The 24,141-nt window shown below is 39.4% G+C and overlaps 1 protein-coding gene across 1 annotated transcript in view; it reads right to left on the reverse strand.

The window, feature by feature from the left end:
- Positions 1-24,141, reverse strand: part of GULP1 (GULP PTB domain containing engulfment adaptor 1) — a 286,451-nt gene that overhangs the window by 175,399 nt on the left and 86,911 nt on the right. Inside the window, 1 exon segment of the mRNA XM_030580450.1 lies at positions 21,047-21,158. The gene's annotated coding sequence lies outside the window, so the exon portion shown is untranslated.

Consider the following 24,141-nt stretch of genomic DNA (forward strand, 5'->3'; position numbering starts at 1 on the left):
CATCTGAAAATCATGAAGACCTCTGGTTAATATCTTCCACTCTGGGCTGTTTTGCTCTTTACTATATTTGTGAAACCCCATTGTTTTGTAAGGAAAGCAGAATTTGGGACTTGGTTCCAAAACTACAGTATCATTTAAAATCTTACTTTAACTGCAACAGACAAATTGTATTCAGATTATGTTTAATGTTTGAACAAATAAGACTTCTAAGGGCCATAGAGAAAAGTTGACAGTAAAATATCTTCATTAAATTCTCAACCTAAGATGGAAAAATGATTTATCTGATTATCTTCCAAGTCTAAACATGACGTTTTCTTTTCTAATGTTTAATATGAACAAAGGGAAGATAGCATCTCCATAGGTTTCTTTTAATTTGTAAATTTACACATTATAAACACAATTTATAACCATGCATTCAGATTCCACTTGGATGGACTGGCACAAGTCAGAGGTTTCCAAATGATTGTGTGAGAATCACTGGTGGTCTGAAGAGAGATGGCTATTCAATCATGCTGGCTTTTCCTTTCCATTTGCATCTACCAATCTGCATTACAATGTGGTTACATGTACACTGAATACTGTAAGATTTCTTTTCTAAGTAAACAATTGCTCTGCTTGCCACAGTAATGCCATATGCCACAAATGAGGCTGTGGCCCATACACTTATAAACTGGAGGAAAGGCAGTCATCTGACAACCTGTGTATCCAAATATGACCCACGCTATGAAAGTCTGAGAAACCCTGGGTGTAGATAAAATGTAAAGCAAACCAAGCCTTTCTGCATCACAGGAACTGAAGCCCAAACAGATAGGGAGGTTTATTAAAGTTCATTTCCATGTGTTATTTGTGACAGTTATAGACAGCTCTTCATTTGGAAAGTGAGGTTTGGCTATGCACTGTCCCGGTGGGAGCATCAGGAGGCATCTCAGCAGAGCTTAATCCCTGTTTGGAATGCCCTGGCCAAGCATTTAGGCACTTCAATCTCACCTCCTCCCAGCCACTCTAGGAGGTGCTAGCGTAGTGTCTGAACTCTGTAATATAGAGAATAGCAGTGGCTGGTCCCTAAGTGGAGTGCAAAGAGATGGTCTGGCACTAACTGTGCTGTAGCTTCAATTACTACCTGCTAAGGATTCTTTCTTGGCGTAGAAGGTCATGTAGCCCTGTAGACCAGCAGCAGAAGCTATCATCGATAAATTAAACTGAAATTTGTCCTTACTGTGTACAGCTTCTGCCCATCTGATGAGCTGTGTCCAGCCAAGCCAATTTTTAATCTTTGCTTTATCTAGATTTCTGCTACCTATGTGTATATTTTTTAATTGAGATATGCTACATGGGAAGGATCCTCTTTGAAGTATTATCTGGAATTGTTAAAAAGAACACTAAATTCAACTATAGGCATGCAGCTTGTTTGATTGCCAAGCCTGAACCACAGCACTGAAAGAACACTAACACTTATAATTTTGAGAAGAGACAATATTTTAGCATAAAATGCTGGAAGAAAGAACATTTCATTTTTGTGAGTAATTTCAGGGGACAAACTAATCAAATAAAACTAGGTTTTGTTTTGTTTTGTTTAAGACAACCCTATAATCTGATTACATTCAAAGGATAATCAAAGGATAATTTGTGTTCTGTCACCTATTTTATACCAACAGAAGACATGCAGTTGCATTTCTCAAAGCAGCAAGAAAGCACTCATATTTCACTAAAGAGTCAGTACCTTCACCTTTAGAAGCAATCTAAGGATGCTTTGACATAAGAACATCCGTATTGGGTCAGACCAAAGGTCCATCTAGCCCAGTATCTGTCTACCAACAGCGGCCAATGCCAGGTGCCCCAGAGGGAGTGAACCTAACAGGCAATGATCAAGTCATCAACCTCCTGCCATCCATCTCCATCCTCTGACAAACAGAAGCTAGGGACACCATTTCTTATCCATCCTGGCTAATAGCCATTTATGGACTTCACCACCATGAATTTATACAGTTCTCTTTTAAACGCTGTTATAGTCCTAGCCTTCGCAACATCCTCAGGTAAGGAGTTCCACAGGTTGACTGTGCACTGCGTGAAGAACTTCCTTGTATTTGTTTTAAACCTGCTGCCTATTAATTTCATTTGGGGACCCTTAGTTCTTGTATTATGGGAATAAGTCAATAACTTTTCCTTATCCACTTTCTCCACATCACTCATGATTTTACATACCTCTATCATATCCCCCCTTAGTCTCTTTTCCAAGCTGAAGAGTCCTAGCCTCTTTAATCTTTCCTCATATGAGACCCTCTCCAAACCCCTAATCATTTTAGTTGCCCTTTTCTGAACCTTTTCTCGTGCCAGTATATTTTTTTTTGAGGTGAGGAGACCACATCTGTATGCAGTATTCGAGATGTGGGCATATCATGGATTTATATAAGGGCAATAATATATTCTCAGTCTTATTCTCTATCCCCTTTTTAATGATTCCTAACATCCTGTTTTCATAGTTATTTAGACATTAATGAATTTGGAACCAATTTTCATGTCTGTTTTTCTCTCATTTCTGTAAAATTATCAAAAGATGTTACTTTGTTTAATCTAACCTGAATAATCTGAGGATTATATCTAGCTGACATTTGTCACAGGAACAAAATTCTGACCACACAGAAAACAAAGTGAGGTGGAGGTAATGTTAACCTGAATCAAGGCATAGGAAAGGCTTTGGTCTGCCACCAGAGGAGTGTAATACAAAGACCAGGGAGGATTAAAAGAGCTAAGGGATTCAAAGCAGACTTTACATACTCACATTTCATTTGTTAACGTCAGCTGTGCTGGACCCTTTGTGTAATGCTCCTGAGTATGTTTAACAGAAAACATTTTTTTATATATTTTTTTCATTATTTTCATATCCTGTAATGTGGCAGTGAAGTTTAAGAGAAACAGATTTCAAAATCTCAAATACAGAGGCTTTTGAGCTAAATATTCTGCAGAAACAGTAAATTGCAGGTTTCTTTTCTTCAGCAATTATGACATTTTTTCTTCTGAAAAGACCCTCCACTGAAGCCCTTTGTATCTTAGGATATAGGCACGCAAACATTTTTAAACCCCTTCAGACAAAGCATCCTTCTGTCTCTAAATAGTTTCATTTAGATTCACAGACTTTATGGACAGAAGGAAACATCATGATCATCTAGTCTCACCTCCTGTATACTACTGGCCACAGAACTTCACCCACCCACTCCTGCAGCAGACCCATAACCTCTGGCTGAGTTTATGAAGTCCTCATGTCTTGAGAACCCACGGCCTTTACATATGAAATTTTTTTTTTAAATCTATTTCTGCAATCTCATCTGCCTCTCTCTGCAAGTCTACAGGAAAATAGGCAAGAAATAATTTTTCCTTGACATTCTTCATTTTGTCATTAATCTAATAAATAAGATGTCCATGTGAAGCAACTGATGCCAGGTGAATATACCAATCTTTCTAAAGAGGTCGATAAGTGCTTTTCCATCTTCTCAGCATGAACCACTACAAAACCCACCAGAATTACAATTCATTTTTATAAAGACCATAACTTTATATATATAGTTAGGATTATGTTTTCCAATGTGCATTACTTTGCATTTACCAACACTGAATTTTATCTGCCATCTTGCTGCCAAGTCACCCAGTTTTGAGAGATCCCTTTGTATCTCTTCACAGTCTGCTTTGGACTTAACTAGCTTGAATAGTTTTGTATCATCTGCATATTTTGCCATCTCACTGTTTACCCCTTTCCCAGATCATTTATGAATATGTTGAATAGGACTGGTCCCAGTACAGACCCCTGGGGGACACCACTATTTACTTCTCTCCATTCTGAAAATTAACTATTTATTCCTATCTTCTGTTTCCTAGCTTTTAATCAGTTACTGATCACGAAAGGACCTTTCCTCTTATCCCATGACAGCTTATTTTGATTAAGAGCCTTAGGTGAGGCTTGTCAAAGGGTTTCTGAAAATCTAAGTACACTATATCCACTGGGTCCCCCTTGTCCACATGCTTGTTGAGTCCCTCAAAGAATTCTAGAAGATTGCTTATTGAGCTAAAATCATTTTGGGAGGTTGTGAAGGTAGCTGGAATGACCTCTGGATAAAAATCCCCAAGAGGAACAATCTATGCCAATTCCTAATCTTCCCAATAAAGGAACCTGATCTCAATTTTTATTTTAGTGTTCCAGATTTAAGAGTGATGGATTAATTCTGGGAAAGCACTGATCAATGTATAATCCAAATATAATTACTATCGTGTGATACTGGTTTAGTGATCGTTTTCAGTAATCCAACTACAATGGCCATTCCTCAAGTTTCTTCCACTTGGAAACATTCTACAACTGACTGAGAGATTCTTTTAGAATGAGGAATACAGCTGGATCTAGTAATCTCTTTTCACAATCAAACAGACTTTAAATTTGACTGCAGGACTGGATTGGAAAAGGGGCTATTTCAAGGGGCTTCTAAATGTATGACAGTAAGTAGGCTTTCTGAAATAAATCCAAGAAATGGGGCCAATAATGAAAGTCAGTTTTCAGTGTAACAGTTCTAGCTTCAGAAGACCTAACCTACCTTTTGTTTCATGAGCATCTAATCTTCATGATTTAAATCTTGCTCTGTTCCTTTTTCATAGTAATTCTATGGTCACATGCTGATTACTATTTTAATAACTGTGTGTGATTGTAAGTAGGATAGGGGCCTGATCCTCAGTACACTGAAGCCAATGGGAGTCTTTCCACAGATTTAAATGAGCTTTGGATCACCCCTACATAGGCTGTTTTTCCCTCAGCATTTTTGATGTAAGAGTCTGACCTCTAGAATGAGACCATTGATTTGTTCCAGTCCAGAAATTGCATATGCAATGACTGAATTACACAATAAATAGTCTCTTGTTGTATTTTCGAGTCCCTTCTTTAATAAAATGCCCATGTACACAGAGTCAAGTACATACAGAAGATTATTTAGCCAGAGATGAGAAATTATTTTAAGTGAGAGTGCGGTGTGGAAACTCAAGGGACTCAAATTCCTGATTTCGTTAGGTTTTCCTGTTTCATTACTCCATTAAATGCTTGAAGAGGCAAAAAACAGCTTTTTATCTGTAAATCCCCCACCATCTTCTTGCCAAATTAAGCGTGCACACACACATTATGTTTTTTCTCCAACGTAGGTTACTGTGCTTTTATGCTTCAGAATAAGTTCCTGCTGGCTAGCATTATATTAATCAATCAATGGGTGAATGCAGAGATGGTTGCACAGCTGTAGTTAATATGATAATTAAGATCTATATTAATTATTGTAGTTTCTCAGTAAAATGCAGAATAAACTAATCTACAAAGTCTGGGAGCCAATTAACACAAAGCTTATTTAGAGGTTTTAAAAGCAGATAAAATATTTTCATCTGCTGAAAATATTCCTTATTAAAATATTTACAAAAAAATCACAAAAATAAGTGTGCAGGACCATCTTATACAAACAAAAGTCAGGGAATTCTCAGAGTTAATGCTGAAAATCCATTCTTATGAGCACTGTGATACCAAGATACTGAAATATTTATAGATTAAAGTTATTTAAGGGCAGATTTTCATTTCCCTCTGGATTTTTGATTTTAACTAGTTCAAAACAACTCTAGATTAATATTGCCATTTATCTGTGAATTTCCATTTTTACAGTTATTTAAGAACAAAGCAGTATTGTTTATCCTAACAGTCATGTAAATAAATGAGGACTGATTTTTCAAGCTTTGTCAGCTGTTTCCCACCATCTGAGATTCTGGCCCACATGTCTCTATGAGTATGTTTTTAATACTTCTACATTGTTTTTGTGTAAAAATATGGAATATTGAGTTTTAAATATAGGAAAAAGCAATTTTAATAAATAGAGATGTTTGTACAGCATAGAGCAAGGATATGAAATCACTTATTTTTCCATCATAACTAAAGCACAATATTCTACTGAATAGACGATTTCTTCAATATGTGAATGTTCAGTCTGACTAATAAGTTTCCTCCCCCCCCAGAATAACTTGTTCTAATTCATCTGATGAGGAACTCTGCAATCTTACTGGGTCCTCTGTGAGAGGAGGAGCAGCTATGGTGATGGCCACTACAAACGTGCCAATTTAAACTTAGCAAAATAGACAGTTACCTCTGTACTTGCAGTATACTTCCTAAAGGAAAAGCAGCAAAGAGTCTTGTGGCACCTTATAGACTAACAGACGTATTGGAGCATGAACTTTCGTGGGTGAATACCCACTTCATCGGATACATGTAGTGGAAATTTCCAGGGGCAGGTATATATATATGCAAGCAAGAAGCAGGCTAGAGATAATAAGGTTAGTTCAATCAGGGAGGATGAGGCCCTCTTCTAGCAGTTGAGGTGTGAAAACCAAGGGAGGAGGTCACAGAACATCAAAGGCAAAGGCAAAAATCAGTACTCCATTGCTGTGCACAGCCGGCTCACAGATGGAGATGCTTCCCTAGGCTAAGCAGCACCATTGCTTTCCTTAAATGCATGACATTACCAGCTGCTCCACAGGTTCTCCATGCTCATGTGATTTCTCCCTGAATTTCCTTCCATTATAGTGTCCCAAAAATTGATGAGCCCTAGCCATAGGTTCTGTAGACCTATTGGTTAATGTTGCTGCAGATGTGTAAACTCAAAGATTCAGGGCAGCTGGGGTAACAAAAATTGCTTAATGAGCAGGGAATTTTAAAAGATTCCCAAACCAGCATTACACCAGAATAGTTTTTCTTTGATTTTTGTGCTGCCAGGCTGATTGGTGGCATGGTGCCCCTGGACTGGTAAGCCTCAGATAGCGTGCCTGAAGCCACGAGCCTAAAGGATTGAATCACAGTCAAAATATTGTCTGGGCTATAAGGTAATTAATACTGCACTTTTCAGTTTTGAATAAGTATACTCTACCCAAGAGAAATGTGTTTTTGAATGAAGTCCCAGAGCATCATAAAATGCTGCACAGACAAATCACTTGACACTAAAAGAAAATTCTGAAATACAACTTAACAGTCACTACAGAGGCCCTACCACCATTTAAGGTCTCCCTTCATCCTTCTTCAACTTCCAGAAGATGTTACATCATGGTACAGAATTTGCATGTGGACTGGTCAGTATGTATTACATGTTCCCGCTGTGCCAGATCCACATGTTGTGATGTTGTACTCAGAACACCAAAAACAGGGAGCCACTGTGTCACTACTCTGCTTTCGCTAAACTGTTTGTCAGTTCCCTGACATCAGCTTGTCTGCCTTGCCACCAAACTCTTCAAGACTCTGCCAGTCTTAACCTTGCCTAGCAGCTAACAATCAGTGAATACCAATTTCCGAGTTTCCCAGAGACATCTCCCTGCCGTGTTCAGTGCTCTGGACACTCTCAGAAATTAAGTTTGCTGTCTCCAAAGAAGAAGCACACACACCAGCCGTAAGGTTAGATGAAGACTCACACTTCACTTTAATACACAGCACTGAGATGGTTTTCTAATAAAACCTAAGTTTATTAACAAAGAAGAGAGATGTAAGTGGTATTAAGCAAGAGAAAAAGACACGCATGATTACAAATAAAACAAAAAACTTACTTTCTAGTGACTAAAACAAAAAACTTAGCGAGTTATGTGCTCTGCCTAAGCATTTTTCTTATTTACATCAAGTCGCCAACATCCCTAGTCTTCCACTCTAGGGGATCCAACTTTCAGTCTGAAGGATGTTGTACCCTACTTCCCATCAGCGATGGATAATAAAAAGGTCTTTTTGCTCCTGTTATGTTACCCTAAGTTTCTGGCTCAAGACCCAGGAAGACTTCCTGAGATACAAATTCTCCCCCCTGGTGTGACTGTTAAATGATCTTCTCCCCTGCTCCTAGCTTGATAGCTTTGTTTACCTTCTATATAAATGTACTTTTTTTGTCCTCTGCCAGTAACCTAGCTGATCAGACAGGAAAATACTGTTGTTCAGAGCAGGCTGGGCTTATGCAGTGCCACCCAAACACATTTTAAGAATTTATTTCCAGCACAAATGTATAACTCTTTGTACACAACCCATACATGCATCACACAAAGATTTTTGGACTTGGAAGTACCTAGGGAGCAAACTGCAATCCCCCTTCACCCACATGGGGAAGGGCAGGCAGTAGTATGACTGATACACCACTACAAGGGATCTACCAAGAAAAGAAGCCTCAATTTATGGCTGGGATTCTATAAGAGCCCTTCTGGAAAAGATTGCACAGGATATGGAAAATAATAACCCAATAGGCCAATTTTGGTTGGATAATAAAAAAATCAATTAAGACACTTTGTGTCTACATTTGAATCAGGTTACTCATTTCCTCCACTCTAATGTAAACCATAACATTTGAAAAGGAGCAGATACAATCAATTGTAAAATACATTTTAAAATAATCTATAGGACTGATGTGCTCCCTTTGGAATAAGGATTTTTTTCGACAGACAGCAAACACAATAAATCCCAGGAGGCAACACCTGTCCTCCCCTAATGCACATTTCCTCTCTTTGGAAAACATCTAAAAAGAGACAGCTGCTGAGCCTAACACCTCTTTAAGATGAACAAGTCCGGAATCTGCTGGACCAAGGAAGCAAGCAAAAAGTTGAGGATACCTCAGTGAAAATACCATGCCAAACAGCAACCCATCATTGGAACATGAGAACTCTTAGGGCTGGTCTATACTAGTTGATTATTTTAGAATTAGCCGAGTTAATTCAGAAAAAAAATGATTCCGTCCACACAACCAAACCAGTTTTTTTTTTCTGATTTAAAGGTTTCTTTAATCTGATTTCTGTACTCCACCTCGGCAAGTGGAGCAGCACTTAAATCAAGATCACAATCCCGGGTTAAAGGTGTTGTGGGTGCAATTCAACGTTATTGGCCTCTGGGAGCTATCCCAGAATGCTCCCTTGTGACCACTCTGGACAACACACTCAATTCCGATGCACTAGCCAGGTGGACAGGAAAAGCCCCGGGGAACTTTTGAATTTGATTTCCTATTTGGACACCATCAGCACAGGTGATAGTCAGCACAGTCCACCATCACAAGAGATCACGAAGTCCTGGATTTGCAGAAGAGCTCCAGCATGGTCCGAACTGGAAGTACTGAATCTCATCGTATGTTAGGGAGATGAATCTGTTACAGCAAAACTACGTTTCAAAAAAAGGAACGCAAATACGTATGTTAAAGTCTCCAGGGCCATGACAGAAAGAGGCTACTCCAGGGACACAGAGCTGTGTCGTACAAAAATCAAGGAGCTCAGGCAAACATACCAAAAAGCCTGGGAGGCGAACGGGCACTCTGGGTCACAGCCCCATACATTCCAGTTCTACTGTGAGCTGCATGCAATTATGGGGGATGACACCACCACTACCCCATCACTGTCCATGGACACTTGCAATGGGGGAGTTGCACGGAGAGAGGAAGGAGAGTCATTGGAGGATGAAGAGGAGGAGGAGGAGGACAGTGCACAGGCAGCAAGTGGGGAATCCATTCCCCCCACAGCCAGGAACTACTCTGAATGCTGGAGCCAATAGCCTCTGCCCACTCCCAAGGCAGGCTCCCGGACCATGACCCTGGAGAAGGAACTTCTGGTGAGCGAGAGCCTGATCGGAGCCATGCGGTGGGGGGCAGGGGGAAAAACCCGGCCGCGCTGGGCTGTTCGCGTTTAGTTTAATGGGCTCATCCCTGCTCAGAGCCTCATCAAAGCCATGCAGTGAGTGCGAGGGGGAGGGGCTGGGGAGAGGGGTGCTGTGTGAAGTGATCATCCCAGAGAGCCTGCAGGCCCTCCTTTTATATGGCAAACCCATCAGGCATTGCTTGCTATGGGAAAGGGGGCCCAGCAGTTTGAAAGCACTGAAATGAATGTAGAAGAAGAAGAACCCCGCATGCCCCTAAGCTGCCTGCAAGCTGAATTCTGTTGCCTGGCCATGCGTGATGGCTATGGCACCTGCACGGGTAATCCTGGAAAAAGGGCACGAAACATAGGAAAGCTGTTTGGTTCAAGATGGCCGATAAAAGACGGTAAATGATTGTCTTCTGTAGCTTTCACAGTGGTGGGAAGCTTGCTAGAGCTGCAAGAGCAGGCAAGCAGAGTTCGCAGTGGAAGCTGTCCAGCTCAGTTCACGATGGCTGAAAAACGGTGAAAAATTGTTGCCTTCTGTAGCTTCCATGGGAGCCCAGGACAAATAACATGGAGAAATTAGCTAGCAATGCAACAGCAGGAGAGCAAAGTTTGCAGTGGAAGCTGCGCTGCTCGGTTCACGGTAGCCAAAAAAAGGCAGGAAATGGTTAGATAAAAGGTAGACAGAAAGATGAGAGGATATGCGAGATGGATTCATGGTACCAGGAGACACACAGTGCACCATACTGCATGATCTGCTGGCAGTATAGCATCTGCTGTAGCTTTCACAGAGGAAGGAGCGAGTGATGACACACACCTAGAAACACCTGTGAGAATGTTTTTGCCCCATCATGCATTGGGAGCTTAATCCAGAATTCCAGTGGGTGGAGGAACTGCGGGATAGCTTCCCACAGTGCACCACTCCGACACTTGATGCTAGCCTTGGTACTCTGTGTAGTAAGAGGAGGCCCTGAGATATAAACCTTGGTATCAAAGGCCTGGTATGAGGCCTAAGACCTGAACTAAAGTAATGGTCAAGACATTATTAACATAAAGCAAAGTTAAGCTGTGAGCCAGAGGCAGACCCTGCTCACAGAAGCTGGCAAGGAAAGGGCTGATGCTGCAAAAAGAGACATACCTAAAAGGTACTGGACACCAGATATCAGAACATTTGCATACTTGTACACTCCACACAGATAACAAGGAACAAGCTGACCCATCCCAATGACAGGGGCAAAAGGATAATATGATGGATGGAGTTGTTTTGTTCGAACAAACATGTACAAGATGAGAGGTGGCACCTTACTACGTAGAAGGGTTGTACCTTGCTACGTAGAAGGGCTGCACCTCAATACGTCAGGAGCGATGTGTAACTTGTTTGTACCTGTGTATAAGAATATATCCCTGGGGCGGTGTCTTCGTCCAGCCTAGGGGGGCAGTGGAAAGTCCCGCCACTGACTGAGCTGAGTCCATTGCCAGGGGGCACATACTCGTAGTATGTCCTGTAGAGTAAAATCTAGAGGGAACTATCATTGTGCTTCATTTGACAATAAGCCTTTGTACCTTACTAGACTCTGTGGTCATTGGGGGTTCTCTCGGGGTCTGCTGTGTCAGCTATCTGCACAGAGCTGGGATAGCACACAGAGGGAACACACACACACAGCCGATTGACATCAACATTGAACAGAGCAGAGCACTACACCGGTAGAATCTGACAACACTGTGGACGCACTCCGCCGAATTCATGTGCTTTAGTGGGGACACACAACACCGAATGTATAAAATTGCTTCAGAAAATTCAAATAGAATAAGTTAGATTAATTTTTTACTGTAGACGTACCCTTAGTATGAGCTCTTCAGCTGATCTCAACTGCTGTTGTAGTACACAATGAAGGAAGGATAGTCTGAAACGTCCTTACAAAGCAGAGGGCAAATACATATACCAACATAATGAGAAAAACACAATCCAAATTAAACCATTTAGCAGGTTAAATAACAAATATAACAACAATCTTTAATATTATCAAGAAAATTTTGATTAAAACCATTTTATAGCGTATATCAGTTTTCCAGTGCTCCTGATTACATAAAAAGGAAGGAAACTTACTGTGAATTTTATTAGGCTAGTATAAATTTCTATGAACTAAATAAAAGTAAACAACACTTATTTGTTTACATTAAAATTATACATTCCAATATTAAATGCACATCTAGGTTACTAACAGGATATGATTCAAAGAGTAGTTTCATAAGGAATATACTTTTCCTTCTTCACGTTCAATTTATTTTATTTGCTCATGTTTATTATGCTTTAATCAAACAAAAAGTGTTCTTTTACCACTGCCTTACGTGTAAAGCGGAATAAATTACAGCTACTGATTATCTGCAGGGTATTTTGTTTCTTTTAAAAATAAAATTACTTATGGCTGGCATTTGTTATAAAAGCCTGGAGAACAGAAATTAAGAATTAAGTTGAGCTTGATGCTCAAGCAGAAAACAATTCAAAGCTGTAATGCAGTTAACAATATGCTTTATTTTCCCTTAAACAATCATGTGCATTCACATCATGGGCTAATCCTTCTAGCGGATCTCAGATAAGCAGCTCAAATAAAGTATTATCTTGAGGGCAACAAAGAAATGTTGATCAGCTGGATGCTTTCGTTGTGCAAATAAGGATTTATGTTTCCTGAACACCACTTATTCCCATAATAGGGCAAAGAATTTCCAAAAGGAAGTAAAGGGATGTGTTATTTTTCACATAGAAAATACCTTTTATCCCCCCATATTTCACTTTTTAGATTCAGGTTTTCAAAAACTCACTGATATGAAGTCCGCTTTAGGTAAAATGTTTTTACACCTGTTAAATGTATTAAATCACTCCATTTTGATTTAGACAGTCAGCTCATTTGTCTTATTGCTTTCAGCTCATTTTCTCTCTTGATTATCAAGAGTAACAATGTTGAATGACATGGAAAACAAGCAGAATAATTACATTTCCTCCACTGTGAGTGACAGAGGCTTTTCTCAGCACAGTAACAGTGCATTGCCCGTGAACTGGCAATGTTTTCTTTGACAAGTTGTTTAGAAAAATATCTGTGAGCATTTGAAAGCTCTCTGCTATAGCCTTCCTTCCCCAACAACAACTGTAGAGTCCTCCTTGCTTGAGGACAGAATTCCAGCTGTGGCCCTCTCTCCTCAGATCTCAGGGAAAAAATTACCTCCTCCCTCCGGACATCCTTATTTGATGGTCTCAGCTTCTTCCCTATACCACTTGTCTCTTCCTCTGCTACCAATTATATATTCCTTTTGGCCATTTTCAGCTGGCCCCAAAGCCAACTGCTACAAGATAATGGAAGCAAGTAGAGGACACCAATTCAGTCCCATGGCACAGGATCCAAAAAGGGGTATGTTATGTTCCTAGCATGCTACCTACAAAGTACTATACAGAGGTGATTAGCTGTATAATGGTTACTCATAGGGAAAGGTAGGATAGAGCACTTTAGAATTGGGACACCAGTAGGGTAAGATCTTGGTGTAGTCCAACTCCCTCTCCTGTGGATGTTCAGGACACAGGAAGGGTGTCCCAGTCCTTATGATTATTTAGGATATTAGTGATCACAAATCTTCTGGACTTATAAGTACTGCAACTTCAGCCTAAAAAAAAAATTACTAGAGTGCAGTCTTATTTCTGCATTGACTCACAAGACATCAGCACTGCAACTTACTTGTTTTGCAAAGATCATGACAGAAAGGTTAAAGGGTAACATTTTAAGAAGCACTAAGTGACTTAGCCACTTAGGCTAAATCTCACTGAAAGTCACCACTTAGCTAGAAATAAGGTGCACATTTTTAACAGCGAGGGTATAATTAATTGTTGGAAATATTTACCTAGGGATGTAATGGACTGTCTCTCACTTGCAGTCATTAAATAGATTGGATGTCTTTCTAAAGCATGTGCTGTAGCTCAAATCAGATGTTACGGGCTTGATGCAGGAATCACCTTGTGAAATTCTATAGCCTGTGTTATGCAGGACATCAGACTAAACTATCATAATGATCACTTCTGGCCTTAAACATCTATGAATTTTGAATTTTTACCCAAGAAGTCTGTAAGAGATACATTTACATTTCTACTTATCAATTAGAGTTTGGGTATTTTATTAACATTAGGTTATTATTAATCTGTGTGGGCAACTTTATACTCTTGTAAAGAAAGTTGTTTCTGTCATAATAATTACAATTAACAATTACTAATTACAATATACCACAAGCATCATAACCAACAATTAAGTTATGAATTAATGCATTAATTATTTATCACATTCATTACCATTTTGGCTTAATAATACTAAAATGCACCTATATTTAAAAAATAGTTAATTTGCCAGAATGATTCATTCTTATTAAATTATTGTAGCCACTTATTTTAACCCAGTTATGACTGTCAATTACTTAATTTAATTTTAATTTAGAACAGCTAAACATTGGACCAAATTTATCCCTCATTCAACTTTTTAAAAATATATAAAAAGTTGCATTAGGAATCTACATGGCTCATTTACTTTATAGAGTGTTCACAGGATAAATTTCCCTTACCTATATAAAAGATCCTTTAACGGTTTTATTTCGGTGAAGTCCTGGGATTCATTGATGGTTTAGTCAAAGAACAGCAGCATAGGTGTTAATTCACCCTTCCTGTATATTGTGGAGAATGGAGAACTGTGAGTGCAACTCTCTAGAGCTCAATTTCAAAAAGCCTGGTGGGGCAATTTAAATGCCTTCATGTACAGGAAATTTCATTATGATTTTTAATCCTGTTTTCTTTAAATAACCAAAGTTAATGCAACATTAAGGTTACATTAAATGCAAAATTAGTAAATGCAAAAGCCAAGGTTCATTAACACTCTCTCATGGCACATATGTAATATTTGTGTTTTGATTTGAATAGGTCATTAAACACCTACGCTGCATGCAATGTAAGCAAATAAATATTATAGCAACAACTTTGGCATTTCTTAACTCTGTGTGTGAATGTAGATATGACTCTAACACGGCCTGTAAGTGCTTTATTTATTTGTTTGATTTTTCATTTAACTGAAAGACTGTTGTATCTTTCTTGAGATATTCAGAGCCTTACCATGAATACCCAAGCTCACAAATAATCCCAGTGACCTCTTACTGGAGTGTAAAAAGACCACTTATTTGGAATAAGTAATGATTTGTGGTATCACAACCTCAGGCTTGGTCTTCTACATTACCAACTTAGATCAGTATAACTGTATCAATTGGGGTGTGGAAAATGCACACCTTCGAGTGACACAGTTATACTGACCTAATCTCTGGTGTAGACAGTACTATGTCAATGAGACGGTTTCTCCCATTGGCATAGCTACTGCCTCTCGGGGAGGTGGAGTACAACCACCAATAGGAGAAGCTCTTCCATCGGTGCCGGTGAAGTTTTTACTAAATGCTACAGCAGCACAGCTGTATTGGTGCAGCTACGCCACTGCATTACTGTAGGTGTAGATAAGCCCTCGGTTTTCCAAAGTCTCAGACTCCACTACTGTAGATTTTGGTACATGCAAACCATTGTTCAAATGATGTGTGCATTAGCTGAAGCAAGGCCCTTCATAGGAATCCTTCCCCTTTAAATCATGTCCTCAGGGGTCCACTGTTAGAATAATGACCTGACAGTGAGCACATCAAGTGCCAGAAAGGCAGGAGTTCTGTAGCTAAAATTAACCAAACCAGAGGCACTGAGAAGTCAATAGTGTTCTCCAGCTGAAGCCCACACTAGAGCCCCACAGTATACTATTACAGCAGTAAAAATAAATTTTACATCTCTCCAGCAAAACAGGAAAGTTGTGACCTTCCACTGAACTATTATTACAACTCACTGTAGCCAATGTGAAATTACAAGACTTTAAGCATTTCAGATTTACTATAGACCCTTACAGCAATTATTGTCAGCTTATTACAAATACAGTCAAAGCATTACACTAGTTACCCCTAGTTTAAACATGTGTTTCATTATAAAGAGCCACACTGTAATCTCTTTACATATGTTAAATAACAAGAACTTCAATGGGACAACTTGTGGAATAAGGTGCTATTCAGCGTAAAAAAAGAATTCCCCTCACACCCTCCCCACGCATGCACACACACTCAAACACACACACAAAGTTAAACTTCTCTCCAAGATGTATAATATTTTTTTTAAAAAACACATCAGTTCAATGTGCCTTTCTATAAACTCTGTTGTAATGTTACAGGTGAGGAATTTTTTGTTATATTCTTGCTTCCTATGATATTAAAGTCATCTAGTCACCAAAAACCTACCTTGATGGATTTCAAAAACAGACTTTTAAAATAATGAGACGACAGCTCTGGCTTGAAATTCCAACGTCTAAGTACTACATAAGCCCATAACAAATCAGTAAAATCTACATTGGAATTTGTGCCTAATCATCTTAAGTAAAGCAACTTCTCAGCACTAAATGAATCTACTTGCAAAAAAAGTTCTAGATATCACAAATTCTTGTTAATTATATTTTTCTCTAATGTTGCGTCTACCTGCCTTGTCTCCCCAGTAGGAAGGGGCTGCGTGAAGCCTTGTAACCCCTTCCTCTAAAGCAGGGATAGGGAAATTACGGAGTCGCATCTGGCCCCAAGCTATAACAAGCAGGAAAGAGCAGATTTTTTCCTTTGCTCTCAGGCCACAGCTCCTTCCCCATACACCACAGACACTGGCTTCCAGTTTGCCTCAGCCCCATCTCTCCAGTTAGAAGTGCTTCTCAGAAACCAGATTCCACACCAGCCCAATAGCCTCTAACATCTATACTGCCCCATGCAATGTTCTATGAGGGAGATGGTATTTTTTCACTCTTCAGTGGGTGCCAAGAAACAGTGCAACATATTAATTTATGCTTTCACACTGCGCAGACCTTCAGCTGTTTTGAACCTAAATATTTCTTTTCCTTTTCTTATAAAATGTCTACAAAGTTGTTTCCAGCTAAACAATATCCTTTATTTAGTCACTAGTGGCCTGATTTTTAAAGGTGCTAATTATCACAACCTGGCCCATCCCAGTCTCTGGAAGGATACTAATCTGTTATGAATGGACCCAACTGGTGAATCCCATGTGCTCCTAAGCAAACCAGGTCTAGTCAGAGTGGGCTGGTTGCCCCTAGCTCTGGGTCTCTAAGGTACCCTCCCTGGGCTAGACCTTGTGTCTGTTGCTCCTTCCTTGGGCTGTGGTGGTCCACAGACCAGCTACCTTAGACATCAAAACAAATGCCTCATCCCTCTCAAGTCTCCAGTTCCTTATACTCATGATGGTTCTTTGATGGCTCTCTCATTGATAGTCCTCTCTGAGGTATCCCACATCCCTCCCTGGGAGGGCAGAGTATGAAATGGACCTTGTCAACACAGAACACAGAACACAATATGGCAGTTTGCACACACAAAAGGAGGCACAAAAAGAAAGACAATAGAAAATGGAGTTCACAATCTGCTAGAGGCATATCCCACTCTATCAGACTGAGTGTATGTAGTTTCTGTTGACTTTAGCGGGATGTGTGGGAGCTCTCCACTTTTGAAAAGTAGGCCACTACTTTCTTTCATCAGTAATCCATAAACTTTCATGACTGGATTATAAATAAACAGTATTTCCCAATGCAGTACAAAGTTGTTTCCATAAATTCACACTAAAATCAAAACATAAAATAAGCAAAGAATTTTGACAATAGTTTTCCGGGCCAAATGCAAGGCTAGTGTAAGTGAAGGCAGTGACTTCTAGCTCCATCTCTTCAGTAAAACAACATATAAAGTCTTTGACAAAGGCTAAAGAGCCAGGGTAAATAGGAACTGGATCATTTGATCATACAAGGTCTATCTGAAACCCTATTAGAATGGACGTTTGATGCCTTAATCCATGTTTTTCTTTTAAAATTAGAAACTATCCAATTTACTATCCACTATGGGTGGGCAAGGCTGATGAGTGAGCCTGTCAAAGTGAGTTCTCTCTCATATTCCTCACCACTCGTGCTGACAAACTGTGTCTGCAAGTGCATCACAAACAGCAGCCCCACCCCCCCCAAAGATTGTGATTCTCCTCCAACAGAGTGAAAAATCAAGCAAGGACATGCAGGTCTCCCCAGCTGATGTTGACTGAAAATGTAAGTGGTAGGGTTGGGAAGGAGGTTGCGCATGTAGGGTTTGCTTTCGAATAGGAAGTTGGAGTCTGTGGGAAGGGGTTATGTTGCAGGGAAAACTTTTACCTGTGATTTGCCAGAGAGAACATCACTTGGTGAACCATCAGTGATTTCCTGTCTGAAGAATGACACAGTTAGATGCAGGGCTGGGGAGCATGGCAAAGGAGGCATAGAGGGAAAAGAGGAGGATAGAGATTGCTGTCTCAACCAGTAATCCACAGAAAGCCTGCAGGCTGAAAACCCAGAGGGCAGGGACTGGGTTGGGGAGGTATAATGTGGGAGGAATATGGCTGGGGAGGCATTTCTGGGACTAAGGATACTGTGGGGAGGAATAACTAAAGTGGTATGATGCAAAGTGACAGTAAGGGGAAATCTCACTCAAAGAATTAAGGAGGTTTACCAGCTGATCAAAGATAGCTTTGACAAATATTAACAGCAGCCAGGATGTGCCTACAGATTATTTTACAGACAATTTAAGCAATATCATTTTGAAAATCAAAGGGAAACATACTACAATAGTCTCCATAGGAATTTGTAGCACCTTTAAAATAGTTTGTCATCAAGTTATGCTAATTTTTATACTATGCATGTTACTATGACAATGTGCATGACAATAGCTTACAATATAAGCACATCTTAATTATTCTTTTAAACTCTATCACAGATAATGAAAAGTACTGACATGCAGCATTATCCTTCTAGATCGTCATAGCCTGAGAAAGAGTTGAGATCAATTTATTACCTTTAGCTTTCCATTGCTTCACTCACTGATCAGAGATTATCGCAAAGAAATTATGCTGCATCAAATCTGAATATGTTTGTATACTATAATTTCAAGTTTGAGAAAAAAATCTTATATACATAAAGCATATTCCCCTAGTGTAAAACAAAAACAAATACATTATAACCTACAGTCAGTACTGAACAATTATTCTCAAGCATTGCCCTACAATGATTTAATATGTTCAAAGCCAAATCCTGTCTGCTTTACGTATGTGAGAAGACTTATGATGTGCCCCAGAACCCCATTACATGGTCACCACTCTCTTGCAAGTTGTCCCAGATACTGGGTCCCACAAGCTTCCAAACTGGTCTGGGTAAAGTCTAGTTACGCTTTCTAGCTCTGGGGCTTTATAGGGCATACCCTCAGGTTCAGAACTCTTCTCTGACATCCATCTTTGGGATATGGGGCATTGATGCACAGCCACTCTAGACCCCCAAATCAATGTCTCAGACCTCTTGAAATGCCCAGATACGTTTACACCATCCTCCAAAACTCCACCTAGGCTGTGAGCATCCTGGTCTTCTAGTTAACTCCTCTGGGGACAAGAAGTCAGGAAAGTAAAGAACACTGGCTTAGCAAAAGGAATTTCTTAATCACTGTGATCTATTTTTTAAAAAGCACTTGGAGGTTTCGATATCTGAAAATAATCCAGTCTTGAAATGTTCCCTTCCCTAATTTGATCTCACTCCTTAAATGAGTCCAAGGTTTATCAGCATTTCAGGCTGGTCAGAGTCGCTCTTGTCCTCTCCTGCAAGACCATACTACATGCAGCTATGTTTGGTTCCCTCTGCACAGCACAGAATCCTGTTCTTCAGTAGGGTCTCTCTTCTGTGCCATATGCTCAAACTGGGAATCTCCAGCCCCTCCCAGGTGAGAAACCACTGTTCCGTGAGGTGAAGCCAAAGGTTTAGAGTAATTGAAAGTCGATGGCTCCAGATTGCTGCCATGATGGCTTCTCTGTAATAGGGTCAATAACATCTTTCTAGGTAGGGAAACTGTCTGAAACGTATTACAATAAGCTGCCATCAGGCAAATTTAGAGGTTTGCTCAACACATAGTATAAAACGGAAATCATCATTTGATACATGAATAGGGTCAACACAATTTAGCCCTCAGCCATCTACTAAGTTCATATTTTCAAACATCATTTCATTAATTTTATGTTTCTTTCCTTGACCCTGAGTAGGTATACAACTTTTATCAATGTTTGATGATGGAAAATGCCAGCTTGTACAATCTAACAGATAAATGTTAATTTATCATTATTATTTCTTTCCAACTAACGGATGTTCTTTGAACAACTCTCTGTATCCAAATTTGAAAGTTCACCCACTGCAATTTAAAATTATAAAAACAAGAGTGTTTCATTGCAGAATGTAATTTCCAGCTTATCTTTCAGGGACTGTGATATGCAACATTCTGTCTTGAAACTTCTAAACAAATGTTCAGAGCCAAACACATTAAGGAAGCTTAACATTTTATCTCCAGTATGGCAAAGGGCATTGAGGAAGCTCTCTACTCCTTTTGGTCATCCCTCTACCTCTTCCCCAGTGTAACTTATGGTGGAAGAAAAGCTTAATGCCGCCTTTGCCTCCTCATGAGCTGATATAGCCCAGAATCAGATCCAACATGTTCATATGAAAGTATTTATTAAAAGTTAAGTTCTGTATTTTCAGTGCTATTGTGCGTGACTCTCCTGCCACTGAAATCAAGAGGAGTTTTGCTACTGACTTCAGCTAAAGTAGAATTGGACCAGTGGAGCAAAGACAGCCCTCATCTACTCATGCACAACTCTCTGTCTTAAATGGGATACAGTTGTATCCAAAGGAAGGATTTGGCCTAATGATTTTCTTATTGACCTTGTCACACACAATAGCACTGAAAATACAGAACTAAAATTTTAATAAATACTTACATATGAACATGCTGGATCTGATTCTGGGCTACATCTGCTCAGGGGGAGGCAACGGTGGCATTAAGCCAACTAGCAGCACAAAGCAGTTATAGTGGGGCATAGAATTTGGCTCACTGGGTGAAATTCTGGCCCCACTCAAGTCAATGGAGGAGGAGGTTTCCAGTGACTTCAGTGAAGTCAGGATTTCACACATTGTTTAAATGCCTTCTTACTACTCTTTATTGAGTTGTGAATTGCTTTCTATTATACTTGTTATGTTTAAGTTGTTGAGACCAATGTTTAGCGAAAGTAATCAGCACTGCTTTCAAAGTCACCAGTGAACTCAAAAATGAACTAGTAGATATTAGAATTCATCTATATTTGAATGGAATAAGTTACTCCTCAACTGTTGACTGACAAAGTCATTTCACCTAATGTGAGCCAACAGACCTATACATTTACTACATAAATCAGTTGACTTGCAACGGAAATAAAGTTAAATACAAATCTTACCCTAGTATTTTCAATTTTTTCGGCCAGGGGCACGACAGACACTTGCTCGCATATCACTCATTTGTCAACATCTTTCAACTTTTATCGTTTCTGCTTTGTAGCTTTCAATGCACTGTGAAGGGAGAAAGAAACAAGGACACATGTCAGGTAAGAGCTAATGTTGTAACAGAGCACTGAAATTATTTTTATTATGCTGGTTATTTTCTCATTTTAAAAAGACTGATATAAATAGCTTAAGGCATCTAATATACTTCATGCTAGACATTTTTAATAGACCTCTGTAGCATCAGAATTCTCAGCCATCAAACAAAAATGCCAGAAGCTACAGACTTACAGCTTTTAAAAAGAAGTTTGAATCCAGATAATTTTTCCTGTAGCTTCTTTGTGCACAAATCCCTCAGATAAACAAAAGGACTATTCATTATAGAAAATAAGGGTCTGATCATGCATTACTTGCACAGCTAACATTCACATTAGCTTCATTGGGAGTTAGATGCACAGCATATGCAGAATTGGGCCATAAATCCTCCTGCATTTAAAAGTTGATTAGAAGTCCAGACTGGTGGAAGTATAGACAGAAACACAGTCATTTCCAGCTACAATATATTCTGGCCTTAGTTCCACACAGAAACTGTTTAAGTCTTCATGACTACAGTATACAGCATTTCCAAAAGATTCAACAAAAACGGGGTTTGTAGATTTACATTGAAAATAGAAAATAAAGATGGTCAAGACATTTTGAGTACACAGCTTGCACTTTGAGGAGAATCATAAAAATCAAAGATAGCCTTTACCAGAAGATAATGGGCAAGAGAAAACTGAATAGCAATGCATCTGCAACTTGTGAACATATGTAAAATCTTATCATCTAAATATTCCATCCAAAATATATTACACTATCTAATCCTAGCACTTAGCCTACACTAAGTCTGCTTAATTTTGTTACACCAATGCTCTGTTACACCAAAGTGGCTTTAAGGTGAGAAAAAAAAAAGTATTTGTACTGTCGGAGTGGTTTAAAGGGGATTTAGCATAACAGAATAAGGGCCTATATCTGTAAAGTGTGATGAGACTAGAATGTATATAAGAATCAATGTATGTTCAATTTTTAAAGTGTCTAAGTCATATATATTTATTATTATATTTATTGTCTATGTATTAGTAGGTAATAAATTATGGATTGCAGTTTTATATCTGTCCCTATTTTTCATGTAATTAAACAAGTTGGTAAAACCTGCTAGGTTACTGAGTCTTCTCTCCATCAATGCAGAATTGTTTCCAACAATAGCATTCCCTAATGTATCTGTATCCACTATAGTTTCAAATATCCTAAGCAACAGGAGTTTCACACTCTCTCTTGGGAGACTACACTTAAGAGATCTCACTCTCATGAATTTTTTACCCATCATATTCAGCTTAGATCTTAAATGTTTCCATTAGACCATGGAGCTACAGTAATCTAGCAACTGTGTTAATACAGAATGCATATTTTGATAGTTCAAAGTCAGAACAACGAACTATAATAGTCATGGGCCAAACTGTGATGTTCCTGCGTGCAATGAGTAGTATCTTAACTCCATATAAAGTCCAGGAGACTATCTGCAGAGTAAGGTCTCACCAAACATAAGTAAGGTTGGCAGTGGTTCCTGTGGATCCCACAGCTTGCACAAATCTCTTCTCTTCAGAATAGCTCCACAGCCTCTCTCACAATTGGGAGGTCAAGCTAGTGCTCTCTGATAGACCCAGGTGAAGGAATCTCTGGGAGATGAATCACACAGAGTATTTTCCCACCCTTGCTAATTTTAATAGGAAAGTGTGTAATCTGGCAAAGAGACAGAGAGAGTTTTTCCACCCTCCTGCACAATTTTCCTCCTTCCACGAGATTGTAAATCTTTGAGATATTTATGGATGCTCATCAAACACTCTCCTCTACCCTTATTGACACATTTCATTTTTGTAGCTTCTTTTGATAAGTAATTCTTCCAAACCCTTCTTTATGCCAGCTGCTGTTCTCTGAATTCTCTCCAATTTGTCAAAATATTTCAGGTAGTGAGATGCCTAGGGTGACAGAATATACTCTCATGTTCACACCCTACACACACTGTAACCATTTTTGTACAAGGCATGTCTTGTGAGGTATTTAAAAACTCAATTTCCTGGTCAATAAAATCACGGCAATAAGCATGCAGCAGGTTAGATGTGAAGTTATAAACATAAGCTGAGATCATGACTAAAAGTATGTTTTCCAGAAAAGCCTGGGGAGTGGCCAAACAAAGTTTCTCAGAGACAAAGGGTAAGCGGACGCCCCAGTCTGGTGTAAACAAGGCTGATGCCCATTACCTATTAAGTGACCATTCTTTGGCAGGAGAAGGGGAGGGGAACAAAAAATCTAGATCTTAGCAAAGAAATAGCATGGAGTTCCTTTCCCTATAGACTGCCTGTAGCCTTGCTCTCAGCTGGAAATGGTTCTCAAAGTGGAGATGGGACTATAAAAAGAAAGGACAGACATCCCAAGTCACCCCTTCCCTGCCCATCGATTCACTGCACCCAAAGAAACAAAGGAAGTAGCCATTGGACTGAGGGAAGGGTCCTGAGCTAAGAAGTTTGGCCAGTAAGACTGCTGAAAACAATAGGTGAAAAAACAGTTTGTTAAATTAGGCACCTGTAGTGTTTTATCTTTATTTTTCTTGTAACCATACCTGGCTTTTATGCCCCATTACTTGTATTCACTTAAAATCTCTTTGTAATTAACAAACTTGTTTTATCGTTTTATCTAATCCAGTGTGTTTAAATTGAAGTGTCTGGGAAACTCCATCTGGGGTGACAAGTTGTGTACATATTATTTCTATTAAAGAAATAACTGACTTAATATAATTTGTCCTGTCCAGGAGAGTGCTGGGCAGCACAGGACATACATTTCTTGCGGAATATCTGGGATGTGTTGGGGTCACCCAGCAGTATAACCAAGATTGGTTTGGCTGCAGTAGCACACAGATACTCAGGGTGTGGACTGCATGCTGACAGGTTGTTGTGAGCAGCCCACATGGATGGTGCTTCAGCAAAGCATTGTAAGGCACCCAAGGTTTCAGGGCAGG

This window comes from Gopherus evgoodei, chromosome 11 (genome assembly GCF_007399415.2).
Source record: "Gopherus evgoodei ecotype Sinaloan lineage chromosome 11, rGopEvg1_v1.p, whole genome shotgun sequence".
Lineage (NCBI taxonomy): Eukaryota > Metazoa > Chordata > Testudines > Testudinidae > Gopherus > Gopherus evgoodei.